The sequence below is a fragment of the Amia ocellicauda genome, chromosome 11 (assembly GCF_036373705.1).
Source record: "Amia ocellicauda isolate fAmiCal2 chromosome 11, fAmiCal2.hap1, whole genome shotgun sequence".
Taxonomy (NCBI): domain Eukaryota; kingdom Metazoa; phylum Chordata; class Actinopteri; order Amiiformes; family Amiidae; genus Amia; species Amia ocellicauda.
The window spans coordinates 9,393,135-9,409,774 of record NC_089860.1 but is presented as its reverse complement, the minus strand read 5'-3'; positions in this window follow the sequence as shown (position 1 = coordinate 9,409,774).

Here is a 16,640-nt window from a genome sequence, read left to right as displayed (position 1 = left end):
AAACAAAATGGATGGAGATGAAACAAAATATATAGAATATGTAGAGCTTCAAAGAGACCTTAAGAAAGGGATCAGGAAAGCAAAGAGGGAAATAGAAAGAAACTAATGCACATAGCTTTTTTCAATACTATAACAGAAAGTGGTCAATAAAGGAGGAAGTGAAACAGATAAAGGGTTAAAATGGAAGTATCTTGGAAAACGAACAAGATGTGGACAATGTTGAAATGAGTATTTCACAGAGGTTTTTACTAAAGGAAAAAACAGATATCATGCCACAGGTTAACAACCAGTCCAGTCAAACCCTAAGAGAGATCAGGATAAATGAGGTGGAGGTACTAAAGGGACTAGCAGAATTAAAAACAAACAAATCACCTGGGCCAGATGGTATATTTCCAACAGTACTTAAAGAAATGCGGGAAATTATTTTTAGGCCACTAACTCAAATATTCCAAATCACCTGCATCACCTGTAAAATGTTGGAAAAATTAGACAGAAAATAGAGGAGCATCTTAATGAAAACCATATTCTTGGAGATAGTCAACATGGGTTTAGACGAGGCAGATCATGTCTTACTAATTTATGATAATTTTTTGAACATGCAACTGCAGCTGTAGATCATGTGAAAGCATATGATATGACATACTTAGATTTTAAGAAAACTTTTGATAAGGTTCCACAGCAAAGGCTGATCCTCAAATTAGAAGCTGTAGGCATTCAGGGTAATGTAAGTAGATGGATTATGAACTGGTTGATGTATAGGAAACAGAGGGTGTCGATTAGAGGAGTTGCTTCTAACTGAAGTGAGGTTGTTAGTGGAGTTCCACAGGGATCAGTACTAGTGCCTTTGCTTTTTCTAATTTATATTAATGATCTGGACTCTGGAATAGTTAGCAAACTTGTCAAATTTGCAGATGATACTAAAATAGGTGGCTCAGCAGATACAATCTCGGCAGCTCAGGCTATTGAAAGTGGACAAGTGTAAGATATCACATGCACTTTTAATTTGCCTTCAACCGACGAGAAAATGACGTGATCTTTGAAGACCCACAGTGGCACAGGAGATCAGTTCCCTGTTTTACAGTCAGGAAGAATGAATCAGTGCAATCCAAACACAAGGAGGCATCTTTGAGAGTAATTGTTGTAGTTTTTATTGAGTCTGCAGTGTGAGGAGGAACACGTGACTTGAGCAGATCCGTCTGGCGGTGAAGGCGGGTTTTCAAGTGTTCATGTCCCACGGCCAGGTCCATCACAACGGCTTCAGGATCCTCTGTCTTACATTCTGCAATTATTGTGTGTGAGTGTGCGTGTGTGTGTGTGTGTGTGTGTGTGTGTGTGTGTCAGACATGGGTCAAATATATTTTCTGTATTTCCAATTAATCGTATTCATCCTGTTTTAAATTATATCCTATTTCACAATTATTAGTTGAATGTGTTTCCACAGGAATTTGATATTCTGTGTTTTAAATGTGTATTTCAATGTATGGGTTGTATTTGAAAATACAATCTCATTTGTACATCACAACAAACTCAGCTCAGCAACAAATACGGTCTAACATTACCATCACATCACAACTCTCATTGAAAGTAAATGTTGAGTTGCAGACTCTCTACCTTCATCTATGTCATGTTCGGCCACATTGGTGTTGTAGTTAAACTTTTAACAGTTTTATAATTAGCACTGACTACAGGTGTTATGTGTTAAGGTAGATCTTTTTCCAGCAGTACACGCATTAGCTCAACTTTGAATAACAAACCCATTTTTCTTTATGTTCCTAATCTCACAATTTCTGCCTCATTAGCTATTAGATGAGAGATGCAGGGAGGAGACAGGAGGCAATGAAAGCGACCAATTTAGACTGTTGGGACAGATGAAATTGGTGGGACTATGTTAGGAATCTCACATTGTGTCTTTAGTCTTTAATTTGTGTGTTAATGTTGTGCTACAATCATATTGTTGTGATGTACATAAAAGATTATATCTTAAAATACAACACTGATTAAAATACAAATGACTGAAAATGGAGAATATAAAATACTAGTAAAAATACATCATTGAAATATTTGCAAATACATAGAAATACTTTTAAAACACAAACTCATTTTATTTTGCAAATACAGTCATTTAGTAATTATCAAACAAGATACAATTTGTGCTTTTTCAAATACAAAATTGAATTAAAATATGAACTAATTAAAATACATCAATACACACATGTAATGGTATTTGACCAGGTCTGGTGAGTGTAAGCGTGGGTGATGAATAAAGAACTCAGTTTAGTGCATTGCACAGTCTGAACATTACTTCCCTTGTTTTAAATTGTGCACTTTTTGACTATGTACCCTAGCACTGTGTTTGCCATGTTTGGATGGAGAAAGTTATGAGTCCACATAAACTCTTCCAATTCTATTCCTCTCATAGTGTAATTATAGTGGACATTTTCGTTACCTGCATGTAATACCTTGCACTTGTCCACATTGAATTTCATCTGCCAGGTGTCGGCCCAAAACTGAATATTATCCAAGTCCCTTTGAGTAACCTGAGCTGCCGAGATTGTATCTGCTGATTAATAATAATGTAAGCAGGCCTTTTCCAGTACAGCGGGGATTCTTCAGAGTTGCCCTCTTTCTGGGATGTTGTATTCCCTAGCAATTGAACCCCTGCTCTGTCTGATGTGTACCCATTTAACCAGCCTGGCCCTGCCCTCTGTGCCCACTGCTTCTCCTCTCAAAGTGTCAGCTGATGCTAATGATCTGACTTTTTATTACTTGTCAACCTGAAGCGGTGAAGGACAGCTTAGATATACAGTGGGGGAAAAGAGTATTTGATCCCCTGCTGATTTTGTACGTTTGCCCACTGACAAAGAAATGATCAGTCTATAATTTTAATGGCAGGTGTATTTTAACCGTGAGAGACAGAATAACAACAAAAAAATCCAGAAAAATGAATTTAAAAAAAGTAATCAATTGATTTGCATGTTAATGAGGGAAATAAGTATTTGACCCCTTCGACTTAGTACTTGGTGGCAACACCCTCGTTGGCAATCACAGAGGTCAGACGTTTCTTGTAGTTGGCCACCAGGTTTGCACACATCTCAGGAGGGATTTTGTCCTACTCCTCTTTGCAGATCCTCTCCAAGTCATTAAGGTTTCGAGGCTGACGTTTGGCAACTCAAACCTTCAGCTCCCTCCACAGATTTTCTATGGGATTAAGGTCTGGAGACTGGCTAGGCCACTCCAGGACCTTAATGTGCTTCTTCTTGAGCCACTCCTTTGTTGCCTTGGCTGTGTGTTTTGGGTTATTGTCATGCTGGAATACCATCCACGACCCATTTTCAAAGCCCTGGCTGAGGGAAGGAGGTTCTCGTCCAAGATTTGACGGTACATGCCCCATCCATCGTCCCTTTGATGCGGTGCAGTTGTCCTGTCCCCTTAGCAGAAAAAAAAACCCAAAACATAATGTTTCCACCTCCATGTTTGACGGTGGGGATGGTGTTCTTGGGGTCATTCCTCCTCCTACAAACACGGCGAGTTGAGTTGATGCCAAAGAGCTTGATTTTGGTCTCATCTGACCACAACACTTTCACTTAGTTCTCCTCTGAATCATTCAGATGTTGGCAAACTTCAGACGGGGCTGTACATGTGCTTTCTTGAGCAGGGGGGTCTTGCGGGCGCTGCAGGATTTCAGTCCTTCACGGCGTAGTGTGTTACCAATTGTTTTCTTGGTGACTATGGTCCCAGCTGCCTTGAGATCATTAACAAGATCCTCCCGTGTAGTTCTGGGCTGATTCCTCACCGTTCTCATGATCATTGAAACTCCACGAGGTGAGATCTTGCATGGAGCCCCAGACCGAGGGAGACTGACAGTTATTTTGTGTTTCTTCCATTTGCGAATAATCGCACCAACTGTTGTCACCTTCTCACCAAGCTGCTTGGCGATGGTCTTGTAGCCCATTCCAGCCTTGTGTAGGTCTACAATCTTGTCCCTGACATCCTTGGACAGCTCTTTGGTCTTGGCCATGGTGGAGAGTTTGGAATCTGATTGTTTGATTCCTTCTGTGGACAGGTGTCTTTTATACAGGTAACGAGCTGAGATTAGGAGCACTCCCTTTAAGAGAGTGCTCCTAATCTCAGCTCGTTACCTGTATAAAAGACACCTGGGAGCCAGAAATCTTGCTGATTGATAGGGGATCAAATACTTATTTCCCTCATTAACATGCAAATCAATTTATAACTTTTTTGAATTTGAATTTTTTTGTTGTTATTCTGTCTCTCACTGTTAAAATACACCTACCATTAAAATAATAGACTGATCATTTCTTTGTCAGTGGGCAAACGTACAAAATCAGCAGGGGATCAAATACTTTTTTCCCCCACTGTATTTTGACAGGTTTCTTCTGCTAAGGAGAACTGGGGGAATTGCACCTCTTTCCTGCTGGGTCGGTGGAGTGGAGTAGGTGCCCCTGTTTGGCCAGAACAGCTGCATTGAGAGAACTGGCATGGGGGTGCTGGGGGTGTTCCTGGGGGGCCGCAGTGGGAACAGAAGGACTGGGAGGGGTTGGTGGACGATGTTAAAGAGGCAGCAGAGCTGGAGATGACATTTGCTGCAGTTGTCCTATAGGGGAGGGTTCTTGTTATAAACACTCTGGTTGCCTCGATGCTTTGGCACAGGCTGGCCTGTCTGGATCTGCCCCGGGGCTGCGTCGGGTCATTCATACTGACTTACTGAATTTTTGGGGGAATTTTCATTGGCTGTGGCCGGCTGTCTTGTATGCATTTCAAATTTTCCAAACCCCCTCCCTTTTAATAAGCCATGTTTTCACAAAATAAATCAACAACTTTTTTAAAATACATATATTTTTTCTTTAATACATCTGTACAACCAGGAATCAAACCATTCATGAATCTAAACAAAAAAAAACAACAGCGACCTGTACAGACAGATATACCTGCAGTAAATTCAGACGGGTGACAAATGAAAGCCTGAAACCACTGCCTTGAGGTGTATGTTTTCATTTGTTTATTTATGTTTTACAGAGTTTAACTGTTGTTGGGGGTTTTGACTACCTCACTGTATACATTAAGGCAGTGGTTCCCAAACCGGTCCTGGGGGACCCCCTACCCTGCTGGTTCTTGTTCCAACCGAACTCTCAATTACTTAATTGAACCCTTAATTGAACTAATAATTTCCTAAATTGGAGACTTTTAATTATTTTAAACAGTAGGGGTTTTAAGTTAGGTATAGAATTATATTAAAAATCATATTGAAGAAACAAATACTTTCTTACACAATTTAAAAAGTAAAATCTAAGCAGATTGTTACTTCAGTTAAGGTTCAATTAAGTAATTGAGAGCTTGGTTGGAACAAAAACCAGGAGGGTAGGGGGTCCCCCAGGACCGGTTTGGGAACCACTGCATTAAGGTTATTACACCACATGTTTATATTTAAGGAACAGTATTTGATAAAGACATTTTGAAATAATAAAACAGAGGTTGTAAGACAGTTTAAAAGTTAACTATGCTCATACAGAGTGTGTACATTAAGGTTAATGATGAGGCCTGCCTGTAAATACTAGAGACATTACAGGGGAAGCCGTGCATCTTCAAGTGGTGATTTTCTCTGTGTGTATGTGATGTAAATTATATTTAATGACATTTTTTAAAATTCTTTCTGAGTTAAACAACTAGATTCAAAGGTCTTCTATCATGGTCCCTGCATTTATGATGCGCTGGAAGGCATATTGGGCACCGGCTAGTTGATATGTCACTAAAACAGGTCCTAGATGCTCTGGCAGTCGCAGTGAAATTCAGTACCTCTCCAGTTCTGGAAACTCTTTTGTGTATTTGTGCAACTATGCCAGTTATGATAGCAACGGAGCAGCGACCGTTCAGTGATCTAAATGTCGGTTGATGTGTGATTTTTCTCCGGATGTGTTCCATAGTGATGTGTGTTTGGGAAACAAAGATGTCTGATTAGTCCAAATCCGCCTGCTTTCAAGGAGATTTTGAGCTCAGTTTTTCATCTTCAAAACGACTTTCAGTGACAGCTGGTAGAGCATCGCTGTGCTTCGGGGGTTTCACGTGAGCAGACGGGTGAGGCGCAGCGCCAGAGGAGAGTCCATGCGTGAGGCCGGTCAGCACCGGCCGGTGTGGGCAGCGGTCAGAACTCCAAGCACCGAGATGCTTCGGCGGGCTGTAGTGCAGCGCAAGCCGGAGGAGGAGCCCCTCAGATGGGCGGAGTCAGGACTGGGGCTTCTGCAGTAAAAGCTATGTCAAAATTACTGACGTCCGCACTGCCTTTAAGGGTGGGTACGAAGGGAGGCTTCACCTTCTTTTCCAGAAGCCCTTGCCAATCCACACTCTGAAAAGAGAAGGAAGAAAGAAATGGATAAAGGATAAAGTGGCGCGACCTTTATGTAAAAGAGCGGCCATAAAACGGACATGTCCGCCAACGTACTCTGAAGAAGGGATGCTTCTTTACTTCCTCTGCACCGCGTTTACTGGCTCCAAGGCGCTTGCTGGGATTTTTCTTCATGAGCTGCAGAGGATTCAAAACAAGAAGGAGACGCACGTTATTCTCCATCAATGGACTTAAAGTTGAAACATGATGTTAAAAATAAGTTCTCATAATTTGAAGTGCAAATGAGCGTTTGTGCATTGTTATTGTGAGCCTCGCTCCACTGCTGCACAGTCACTGGGTATTCCTCCAATTGTGTAACATTTAAATAACAGTGACATCCATTCACTATGGTTGGTAGCAAGATACCGAGGGACAGACTGGAGGAAAAACGTGTCTCAACAATAAATAACCCTGGCATACAGACCTTTTTCATGATGAAGATGGACTCTGACGAGAGGAACGCAGGATAGTCCACTTTCATGTGCACAATATTGTGAAGCACCTGGTTTCTATTTTCACCCGGGAAAGGAGTCTATGGGCACAAGAAGAAAGAGAGGAGAGCACATTAAAGGGTTACTCCAGACCCAAACTTTCAATATTCACATTCTGAGCTCGGGAATGCAAAAGCCACACACACACAGATCTTGTAAAAAGTCAATTCACAACTTAGACATGACTTATTAAAGCTGATCAATTATAGACACAAAGTCTGCAATAATGGAATCCTACTGAAAACCAAACCTGGTTAACAAAACGTCCTGAAGGAGTTGCTATCGTAACCTGGCAATAAAGGTGTGTTTCGGTTGTGTGTGCATGAGCGATCTGTATGAAATAAAATACTGATGTGTTTCAGTTTCTGCAACTATAATGTTAGGTTTTCAAAAAGTCTAATTAAGTCCTCAAGGATTGAATGAAATCCTACCTGGCCCTTGGTGGTATAGATTTAACTTTGCCTTGATGGCACTCAATGAAATCATTTTAATCATAATGAAACCATGAGAGGATCATGATCTTACCTCAACAGAGGCCTACTGCTTTCACTTTAATACTGTATTAGCTTATATATGAGGCTCTTGAATGGCTGAACCAATAAAAGCTTTCGCTAAGAGCAGTTTTCTCCCTGAAATCCAGATAATGCCTCAAGCTGTGGCACACAATTGGCCAAAAGTCACAGAGATTCGACAGATTAAAAGAGTGCAACAGTTACCCCTGTGTCTGGCTTGTGGACCGACTACACTACAGCCTTATCGGGAGACGTTTAACACTTTTCCAACTGAAGTCTTAAATTTGAAGTTCTGTTAAGAATACCCACCTCGCCAACCAGCATCTGAAAGATGACCACACCCAGCCCCCACCAGTCCACTGCCCGGGTGTACGATGATTTGGTGAGGACTTCTGGGGCGTAAAAGTCTGGGGTGCCGCACACTGTCCTAGTTCGGTCTTTATAGCCCATGCCTAGGAAGGAAAATTAAGAGGATTCCGGAAAAATATCACATTGTAAATTAAAATTAAGTAAAAAAAATTAAATTATACATATACTAGGAAATCAAGAATTTTAATGTACCTTCCTTACACAGACCGAAGTCTGCAATTTTGACATAGCCAGCTGCGTCAAGCACCAAGTTGTCCAGCTTTAAGTCCCTGGAATAAAAATACAGTATAATCACTTGGATTGCAGAATATAGACAGAGCCTGCCAGGAACACAAGAACTATTCCCCTGTCAACAATGAACAGAAACATACATTTCTCAAACTTGTTGCATTCAGGTACATGTCTGCACTGATTTTAGGACATGACTTCTATTATGAGGACTTGTGAGTGTCACAATAAATCATTTTCAAAATCTAAGAGAAATTCAGTGGGTGAATAGTTTAGGTTGGGTTTGATCTCAGTGAGACTAGATTTTTTCTTGCTTGTATATTGTACAAATGGCTGATGTGTGATAACTTACCTGTATACGATCTTCCGCTCGTGCAGGAACTGCAGGCCGTGCACCACACAGGCAGCAGAAAATCTGTTCAAGAAAAGACACCAGCGACACAAAAAGCAGTTTTTAAGCTCGGACTGCACTCGAGTGTGAAGGAGCCGACAATTTCCTGTCAATGCAGGAACTCCAGCAACCTATGTTATTGGATCTAAAAGACAATACAAACAAAAACTGTCAATCTGGTCAACTGTCAATCTGCATACTTTCTGTAATAATGTAAATGATTAGTTGTGCTTTGTTTTGTTATTCGGAGGTTGTGTGCCAATGGTCAGGAATAATAATGTGCAATAATTTCTGAATATATAGGTGCACAGTTCTGAAACATTATTATTGTTATTTTAGGTTTTGTTTTCCGATTCACTTAATCATTTCAGACTTTCAGGTCCAGTCCATTGTATTAATCTATTCAAACTTCATCGGAAAGACTTGATTTTGATGACACAGTTCTTCTCCTAATTAGTACATTGTATACACTGTACAGGTCTGCAGTGAATGCTAGTGTCCCCCAAGAAGTATTGGACATATAGCAGATATATGAAATGGTTTAGCCCAGCAACTTAGTCTTGGAAACCCAGAGGAAAATGATATTGATTTTATTCACTGCAGAACCTGAACACCTGTTATTTTGAGATGTTTTGACATTGGCCTCCTTAGTAGTATGGATACTGTGTTTGAAATCAGTTAGAGTCATTTATTTTTGTATTTAAATTATTGAACCTACTGTGAGTACAGTATGCATAGCACATCATTTTTCTATTCTGCTTTTTACAGTCATTAGCACAAATAATTCATTACCTATTTTCCCCCCTCCCAGTCTGATTTTCATTGAGGCAAATTTTCTGGACTGATGTCCATGACCAGACTCATCAGATATGTCACTGTGTCTTTCCTTTACAGGCCATCCATAGTGTGTCATTCTCCTCCGGATGATTCACAGTTACAGAAAACAGATGTGATATTTCAGGAATGGTGAAGTCCTATTCTAAGAGATATTCAAGATGTTCCTTGGACATATTGACTCTTTGTCACCACTCCTCATTGTCATTTTTCCCAGTCTGATTTTCCATTAGGCATGTGTATGTGTACATAGACGTAAAGTTATTGTCCCACACAAATGATACCATCAAAAACATACTGTCCAAGTATGACAATAGTAAAATATATCAGCATGGTTTTACGCATTGTGGGATGAGGGCTCAACCAACACTATAGTGTTTTCTTAAGGCCTGTTGATCCAATTGGGACACTTTTGTGAGGACTTGCCATAAACATTGTCCAGCCAAGAGGCTACAGTGTTCCTAGTCCTGTGTCATTCTGCCTTAAGATTGTAATCATAAGTTAATTTTGAAGCAATACAAAACATACTTTCAATCTGAACACAAGGGAGCAATACCTTAAAATCTGTTTACAAGTGTAAGGCAATGTATATTACTAATAGTGTCTAGTAAAGCACTGCATCACCTTGTATTTCAATAAAGGGGAAATGTATATCTTGGTCTCAAAACTGTTTTACTCCAATTTTCAGAAAATGTGATGGTGTTAGTAACAGTGATTCAGCAGATATGGTGTAGTTTTATGAAAATAACACAATCTTAAATACCGGTGACCGGTCACTGACCTGCTAGAGCCAGAGCAAAACGTCTTACTCACAAGGAATGACAGTGGCACAGTTTGAACGTGAATTTGTTCATTCATATAACTGTATAACAGCGTGTAGGGGAACTCAGGACTACATTAAACTTTATGTCCTCAGAAGAGAGGTGCTCCACAGATCTTTAGGAGAAACCATTTGTTCCATTTGTCAAGCAATCACAGAAACAGGGGCTGCATGGAATGAATTGGTCAGATATCCATTATGAACACCTGACTGTTACATCTGATTCAGCTCTCATTGTGATCGCTCAACAGGAGCACTGCTGGCCACAGTGTCTCACCTCTGAGGCACTGACGTGGCTTTGGTTTTCATGGCTACAATATCCTTGTATCCAGACTGATTATTCAAGCTATCGGAAATCAGATTGTTGGAAAAACAAGGGAGATCTATTGAATATAAAGCAAAATCTAACTGTTTGGATGTTTGTTTTTGCATGAGATGGATGTCATTGAAATAGATGCCATCAATCAAAGTACCACACTGCCAAAACTCATGTCTTACTACAAGATTATTTTGGCTTCTGTGAAGATCCGTGGGCCCAGAATTGTTTTCTTGCTGAATTCTTCTTGGCTCAAAAGTGTATTCTCATCCCATGGTTATGCCAATTCCAGTCAGAATGTACATTATTTCTTGTGTCCAGAAATTAGTCCAATAAAACAAGTTACCTGTTTTCTTGAAGCAAGAGATTGGTTAATTCCCTCAAGATAAAATAGTTTTTCTTGAAAAACAGTGTTTTCTTAAAACTTTATTTTACAAATACTTTCTTAACCAAGTGCAAGAATAAAATCAAAGGAACAAAATTAAGGATGCAAAACAAACACACAGAAAACATCAATGGGCTGTTGAATTAAATTGAAGATTTAATATATTAATCCATCAAAACACACATTTCAGATAATGTACAAACTGGAGCAGCATCACACTCTTTTTCTTTTTCAAGCCAGTTGGAGCAGATGTTCCTGCAGAAAAGAGATTTGGCACAATCTGAAGAGCCTTGCTTGTCTTCTTCTCTGGAGCAAAGAACAAACCTGTAACTCTGGCATTAATAGTATTAATTTTAAATAAGTGGCATGCATGATGATTCAGTTATTTCATTGCTGACTTTTAAGCACATCTGTGAAACAAGATGTCACAATGTTACACTGCCAGACGATTTCACAATACAGTATGTCCTGACCTGACAGGTATCTTTATTCAAGTTCATTTTGTATTTGGGCTGTTCCTTATTGTACAGTATAAGATATGTCCTCACATGCAGTTTGTGTGAGCAGACGGCAAAGATAATTCAACTTAAGGCTTATTTTATACAATAGGAGACACATGTGATGAACGGGCTTGAGCTGTCATGCTGTGTTTAAAACTGAAACCCCAGTATACCATAACGCCGTTAATGTATGTGTGTGTGTTACGAGGACAGTTGGATGTAAATAGTTTTGCTCATTATCCATCTCTATTTCTCTGTCTAGTTAATTCTTCTATATTTTAGAATTTAAACTCCATCTAACCTAATAATCCAACTCTCCTTCAAGTCCACACACACATGCGTGCATATAAACAGCAGGAGTTGATTATTCAAATCACGCCGTTATAGCGAAGTGCCAGAAGATGCATACTCTACATAATTACTTGGAAGTTTGCATGCAAGGTATTATCCCATTAGCCTGACAGAAATGATGATTCTTGTTGATGATGCTGTGCATAGATTCTGTACAAATGGAGTGTTTGTTTTGTTGTCTTTCTTCCCTACCTCTGTAATGGGGGTGGACTCTTCCATTTCTGGGGAATGAGTATAAATGCTGTACGAACAGACACGAAGGGGTCTTCTCTTTCTGCTGCTGAACAGGAAGGGTCACTAGCAATCAGTGGTGCTGTTTTCGTTGTGCCTAAGGCCATTTTTACTTTTATTTAGAGTTTTTTTTCATTAGTACTGGTTTCGTTTTTTTTTCTCTTTGTTTTATGTCTATTTCACTGAATTTTTGGAATAATTTTGGTTCAAAAATGCTGTCTTGAATTTCTGGACTCCAAAGACAAAGTAAAATAAATTTTTCCATCCCAATGTTGCCGACTGTATTAAGAATTCTTGTTGAAAAAGCCAGTATTGATGATTGAAATTAGGAGACCCAGATTCAGCAATTTTAACAATTTATTAAATACACCACGGGAAGTGGTGGTGGCAGTTTGTGGTTTCCTCAGAGAAAGATGTGCATTTGCACCTCACATTTTTGGCTTTTGCTGTCTTCCCTCACTCCCTGGTGGCCGCTCCCGGACCCACAACCTGAAAAAGAAGACCTTAGTATTTCTATCTGCACAATAGTTGCTTCTGTCAATGGACATTACCTGCCTCGATTTCTGGTCGGTTGGCGCGGAGCCAGTCCGAGTCTTGCCCGGCCCGAAACGGCTACCGGCGTCAGAGCTGCCACAGATGAAGTAGTCCTGTAGCCGGCAGCTCACTTACCTATGAGTGGTTCATGGTGTTGCTGCTACCTGACGAGACAGAAGCCCGATACTACTAAGTGCTGCTGTATTGTCTTCGAAATCGAATATTGATATTTATTGTGTGTACAGGCTTCTGAAGTCTGTTTGCTGCTACCGTGCATTTGTTCACAGGAAGGGGAAATGTATTTTCTAATGGATAGCTTTTATTAGAGAATTTTGTCGTTTCTTTTGTTAGGGGATTTTAGTGTTTTATTCCCCCTGAATATTAAAGGCAGGTTTTAGTATGTTTTATTATATTTATTCCCGTTGTGTACAGTTCCTCGTGGTGTCTTTGATAAAACTGCCCTAGCCCAGTCTTCTTGCCCTGTGCATGTGAAATGAACCCTGTATAAATCAAGTTAAATGCCAAGTTAAGTGGCCTCCACCTGTGTTAAACTCTAGTGATTCACATGATTTCAGGATCAATTCAGCAGTTCCTGTAGGTTCCCTCTGCTTGCTGGTGCAAATCAAAGCAAAGACTCAACCGTGAGCACCAAGGAGCTTTCAAGAGAACTCGGGGACAAAGTTGATGAAAGGCACAGATCAGTGGATGGCTTTAAAAAATATCAAAGGCCATGAGTATTCCTTGGAGCCGGTCAAGATTATTATTAAGAAGTGGAAAGTGTGTGGCACCACCAAGACCCTGCCTAGATCAGGCCGTCCCTCCAAACTGGGTGAATGAGAAAGAAGGCTGAACTGAGAGGCTACCAAGAGGTCAATGGCAACTTTGCAAGAGCTCTGTGCTTTTATGGCCAAGACTGGTCTAATGGATGTGACAACAATATCCCAAGCACTAAACAAATCTGGCACGAAGGAAACTCAAGAAAGAATCCTGTTTTGGGAGATTCTGTTTTGTTTTGTGGTCTGAAAATGGCCTACACTGACACAACAAAATATAAAAAGTTCAAGGGGGTGTAGACTTTCTAAAAGCACTGTATATATACATACATATGCACACAGTATATTCATAATGCCAGTTCAACATTGATTTGAAATGCTTTAGACTCTTGTAATAACAATCTGAACTCTGTAGTTGAACTCTTCCACATTATTTACCGAAACAAAGAGCGTGTGGTGGAAGAGAGTTCTGGAGTCGGGAGGTCGAATCAGAATTGATTATGTGCTCGGGAGGGACAGCGCTACACAGAACTCAAAAGATTTTAGGCTAGCATGACACTGCTCCCCAAAAGTTTTAAGATAGAACAAAGCTTTTATACCCCCTCTGGGACATACCCTCATGGGGTTTTAACATATTATAATCAGTGTCTGAATGGTCATTTCTAATAACTAGCAGTGATTTCATTGGGATTCTAAACTAAGCCTTCCCATCTCATCAATATTATACTCATTACTCATGAATAATAATCATTCACCTCTAAATTGCCAGCATTGGAAGGTAATTTGCAGATAATACGTTGCAAGAAAGGAATGTGAAATGCTGAACTCCAAGTTAGGAGTAACAGCTCACCAAGGACAAAGGCTGGATAGGATGTTAATATGTTTCCCCCACACGTGTTCAAATAATTATTAAAGGTTGTACTAGTTAAACAGTCAGCGTAGCTTTCTAAATTTCCAGGAGCGTGCTTTGTTATCCTCACCAATTACTCCCTGATGTAACAGCCTTTTCAAGTCAGATAATCTATACAGTAGATAGTTCAAGCTGTGAAAGCAATTTGCCAATTAAGAATGCACAGTGATGCCAAAACCAACAATTAAAGCTGACCTCCAATGGTGCTTTCTTCCTTAAGCTAGATATGTTACTTTCAAAGCCAAATATGCCCTCTGCTGTTCTGATTCTGCTATTAAACACTGAAAAATGTATCTTTTGCAGATACTGTACATGCACTATACATTTTGCCTCAATTGAAACAGAACAGAACCGAAGCAAAACAAAACTAAAGTTTGTAGAGATTTTGACTTATTTAAAGACAGCTCAGACTTGGATCTCTTACTGGTAACAAATAAAGCTTATTGATAAACTAAAACTAAAAGTATGATGAAAGGAATGTGGAAAAACTTGGCTGCAGGATTTGAATGTGACATCCACATTAAAATGAGAAAAATGGTGAAAGGAGCTATTTCTTCCATAAAATTATTAACATTAAAATGTAGCAGCAGCATTTGTATCTCATACCCTTCTTCTGATTGAGGCTGTGCTTTTGGTTCCTCTATCTTTAAATTCAGGTGATACATATATTTCTCACATGATATCTAGGCCTGGTTGTACCCGCCGGCTATTTCCCAGGTTATAGCTGATATGATGACATTTTGCTGATTATCAATGTTTAAAACTCTCTTCTAGAAAGGTCACCTCAGGACTTTATATTCCTTGCGTTCCAGGACGACTGATCTCACTTAATAATCTCTTTCACTAAAGAGGATCTCCAGAGGATTCCTGATATTCCTTTCAGTACATTCGATTCAATGGTAAAGCTTTGGTTTTATATGTCCTACATTAGTGCCGTTGTGATGTTACATTATAATTAAAACATGTCTGTATTATCATATACATAGTGTTAAAGATTCATAACATTTTATTTATTTGCCTATTTCAAACGATTAAGTAGGAGGGATCACAAATCCATCCCAAGTGGCAGCAACTAATAAAAGACTACAGAAAGTGTTCTCTCAGTCAAGGAGGATGCACAAAATAATGATTGATGGGACGTGAATAAATGTCATTCTTGTGCTTTTGGAAAAACATGCGATTAGTTGAAAAACATATGAGATTGATCTGTGCAGTGTTTTACATTTGACATTTTCTTATATATTTGTTTTTGTTACAAGTTATCAAGGGATTTTATAGATGTGGTGGTCACTATACAGTGGCAAGAAAACCCTTTATGAACCCTTTGGAATTACCTTACTTTAATTTTCCACACTGCACTGTCAATGTTTAAATGATGTATTCAATATAGACAAGACAAATACAATGATGTGTGTGTTATTTGTTTAAGCAGACTGTGTATGTCTACGGTTGTGACTTAGTGGAAGATCAGATCAAATGTGATGACAAATTTATGCAGAAATCCAGGTGATTCCAAAAGGTTCACATACTTTTTCTTGCCACAGTATATTATAAAGGACTATTATAACTGTATATATGAACCAGATGAGAATAATCATAGGACAAACAGAGACCTGAAACAGTCTAAGAGCACAATCAAGCCTGTGCCTATTTGCTCATTGTGCCACTTGAACTCTGTGGGGTTTACAGGAGTGGGAAACTCTCAGGGTGTGATCATTTTATGGTGGAACCCTTTAAATAAGACTGTACTTCCACACCAAATTACAGCATTTAGGAGTCAAACACCTGCTGACTTTTCCATTGGAACCGGTTTAGTGTTGAGGCTCAACGTTGTCGTACAAAGTTTGATTTGAAGTTCTAATAAACCCCTTCTGAATTGCTGCTGACCTTAAAATATGACACTAATTTTCGAATCTAACTAATATTCTAATAGACGATGTAGGATACCCCTCCATCATTAACATCCATTAACATCGTGGTCCCCCCTACATACGCCACTGGTCAGGACCTTTGTGGACTGATGGACTTCAGACTGCACATGACGGGGTGCTGCTGACTAGGACTAAGCCTGGGGCAACAATGTGTAAAACTAAGCGTCTGTCATTGTAAAAAATGGGTTTGAGAAATGCAGGTCTGCTTGACTATTTACAAAGTAATTCATGAATTTAGGCTAACGAACAGGTAGATTATTACTGTAATGTGAGAACTACAGATACACCTAGTATGCCAGCAATTGTGTTTAATACATCGCAGGGGGAAGCATTTCTAATTCACAACATGCTGTGTGCATGACATTGTAATGCATGTTCAATCTCCTCAGGAGCCCTATGGGAGTATTTTGGGGAGGCATCCTCAGCTCAACCAAGACTTACTGTTTGCACTTTGCATCTGGCTGACTTATGCCATTTCAATGTTCATTTCATGTCATTGTTCGGTGGACGTTTCAGAATATTTTATACTCTTATACTATGACGCTGTTAATAGCTTATCTGTTACCTTGTCAGTTCTTCAGGCTGTTTGTCATGTGTTACAGTTCCATATAGTTCCATCTAGTGGCCAAATATCATAATGCAATTGTGCTGTTCCAAACTTGTGTTA